This window comes from Myotis davidii, unplaced genomic scaffold (genome assembly GCF_000327345.1).
Source record: "Myotis davidii unplaced genomic scaffold, ASM32734v1 scaffold765, whole genome shotgun sequence".
NCBI lineage: Eukaryota > Metazoa > Chordata > Mammalia > Chiroptera > Vespertilionidae > Myotis > Myotis davidii.
Window position 1 is genome coordinate 839,939 of NW_006296056.1, and position 2,828 is coordinate 842,766.

The 2,828-nt window shown below is 42.9% G+C and overlaps 1 long non-coding RNA gene across 1 annotated transcript in view; it reads right to left on the minus strand.

The window, feature by feature from the left end:
* Positions 1-2,828, minus strand: part of LOC107184264 — a 7,553-nt gene that overhangs the window by 1,301 nt on the left and 3,424 nt on the right. The window contains exon 3 of the long non-coding RNA XR_001515089.1: positions 280-349. This is a non-coding gene — a long non-coding RNA (uncharacterized LOC107184264). The remainder of the gene's footprint in view (positions 1-279; positions 350-2,828) is intronic.

Sequence of the window (2,828 nt, forward strand, 5' to 3'; positions counted from 1 at the left end):
GAATTTCAGGATGGATGAGGCCCAGAAATCAGGATTTTAAAAAGACTCCCAGATGATTCTAATATGCAGCCAAGGTTGAGAACCACTGGTCTAAAGTCATCTGCTTGTTCCAAAGATCAGCTGTGTTTACAAGACCTCTGAGTGTCCTCAATTTGAAATCCCATGTTGGAGTAGCCTTCCAATTGTGTGGAATTCTAAATTACTTCTTCAGCTGTTAAACATGAATCCAAGCATTGACTCTGTCTGGCATGTCACTGTTGTATTTGTCATTTACAGTACCTGATAAGGTCCTTTCCAATGAAGTCAAGAGCAGTTTTCCTATGATATCTCTTCCAATAAATGAAATATCCTGTTTGAAGATCATGAACAGATCGTTTAGGAAAATATGTTGGGAAGATACACTAAACCTATAAGTGAAAGAACTAGGTATAGTCCAAGAGACCCTTGCAATATTTTCCCATGTCACCATGCAGTATGGCAAGTGTCTAATATTGGAGTAAAATCCCTAAATGTGTGGACGCTCCAGTTACTAATTCATAAAGGAATAACCAATGTGTCCCCAAGGGAGTGGCCATAGAAACTATAAAAGCTAGTGAAAGTACCTTTGCCAAGGGAGTTCAGGGTTTCTGAAAGCTTTGCTAATTTGTATTTAAGGATTGCCATTGGTCTTTTCAATCTTTTCAGAAGATTGTCCTATATAATAAAAGGCTAATATGCAAATAGACCAAACAGTGGAAAAACCAACCAACCAATCGCTACGACATGCGATTGACCACCAGAGGGCACACGTGGAACATAGAGGGCATTGGCAGCAGGTATCAGAGTGCCCAAAGTGGTGGGTGTAGGCTGTGGCAGGATGGTGGAGCAGGTGAGTGGGGGCACCAGACCAAGGCAGGGCGCCAGTCATTGTCATTGGGGCGAGCCTCTGGTGGTTACTGAAAATTCTTTGCTCCCATGCACCATGGTCCCACAGGCACTTGTACCTGTTTCTGGCGCCGGCCCCACTCGCACCCACAGCTGGTGCCAGAGCAGCCACTTGCACCTGCTGCCGGCTCCCAGTGCCAGTCCTGATCACCCCTGAGGGCTTCTCAACCTCCCCCTGATCCTGAGGGGCGATCGGAGCAGCAGTCCCTGCTCACACCTGCTAACGGGACCAGCCCCACTCGCACCCATTGCTGGCACCAGCCCCAATTGCTCTGTGCCGTCAGTGTGTGGGAGCAGGGCTGCTGGTAGACAGGGAACTGGGGCTGCAGTGGGAGGTGCCAGTTGGGGGTGCAGAGGAGGGCTGAGACAAGCCCCTGTGCCCACAGCAGCCTCACGGCCCATGGCTCCTTTCAAGGTACACAAATTTGTGCACTGTGCCCCTAGTAGCTAATAAGGACAGTACAGTTTCTGAGCAGAGAGTAGTGTCTTACAGATTCTTGGTTTCTGTTGAGTGTGTACTCCTAATCACTTGATATAAAAGTTGGGATGCCCCAAGTGGAAACCACAAAATCAAGGAGCTTTTCAGCAAGGAAATACTTAAGCCTGCCCTGAAAAATGATATACAATAACTAAAACATATTCAGATCCCATCGAGGTTGGATGAATTCCATCTGAGCTTGTTGAATGTGTCATTGAGGCCTTGGGTCATTTTTTTTTGCCCCACCTTTGCAGGTTTAAAAGGGCTAAGTTGCTGACTGGTGATACATGACCCGAAAGTAGCCTCAGCTGTGTTTTTAAGGTTTCCTCGCCAATGGCGATTTAAATTAACAATCCAAAGAACAAAGTAAACTGACATACAAATAGAAACAGAGGCCTGGAGACATGGAACAGACTGACAGCTGTCAGAGGGGAGGAAGAGGGGGGACTGGATGAAAGAAGAGATTCGCCAAAGAATGTTATGTTTTTAAAAGTAAGGCAGAATATTGGATGCGTTTTTCTCCCTCAGAGCACCCTCACTGACAAGAATTGAGGACATTTTTTTGTCTTGGTTTTTCTTTGATAAAATTAGACCCTCCTCCACCCCCCATTTTCCTTTTTACAATATCTGCAAGAGTCCTTATCAATAAGTGGTGTTTGGGAAGTGGTCTACACAGCTGTTTGATCTTTAGGGCTATGACTTTATTTTGGATCTTATCTCATTTCTATTCTAAAGCTATTTCAAAATGTATGCCAGGTTTTTGGGGTTTTTTTGTGGTTCAGATAAAGGGGTTATTTCCCATTATAATTTCTTTCTGTGAATTAGATGACCAATATCAGGTTTAGCTCCACTGACAAAATGAGATGAAGGGGCTGCTGTTATATCAGCATTTTCTTCAACTCTCAGGTGTTTTTAGAAGATACTTTCTAGTCTATATTTAAAACCTCCTATAGTTTCATCTTTAATCTTTTTTACATGATTTAATTATGGTCCAATCAATTTTTATTAAAATGTTTCAGATGTGGCTTCTAGGATACTTTGCCTTATTTTTAAAGCCACTTTTTGACTCTTAAGTTTATTGTGAAAGGAAGGATCCAGTAGGTCCCTTTCTGGGTAAATTCAATCAGCTTTTACCCACAGAACTTAGCATCTGAGGTTCCAACCAACCAACATGTGTACAATTTGGTACAGATCAAGTAACAATGGGTCATATGCACCCAAAAGAATTCTAAATTATTTTATGAATATTTGTTGGTCTTATCTATGTTTCAAGAAATCTTTACAGCTTCTAATTCAGCTTGAGTCCAAGGTTAAAATTCTATCATTTCCTGCACACCTAGCACATGGCAAGGATGAATTTTTAGAGGCAACTGGCATTGATGGTTTTAGGATACTTGGGAAAAGGGAAAAAGTCTGGACAAGGGAA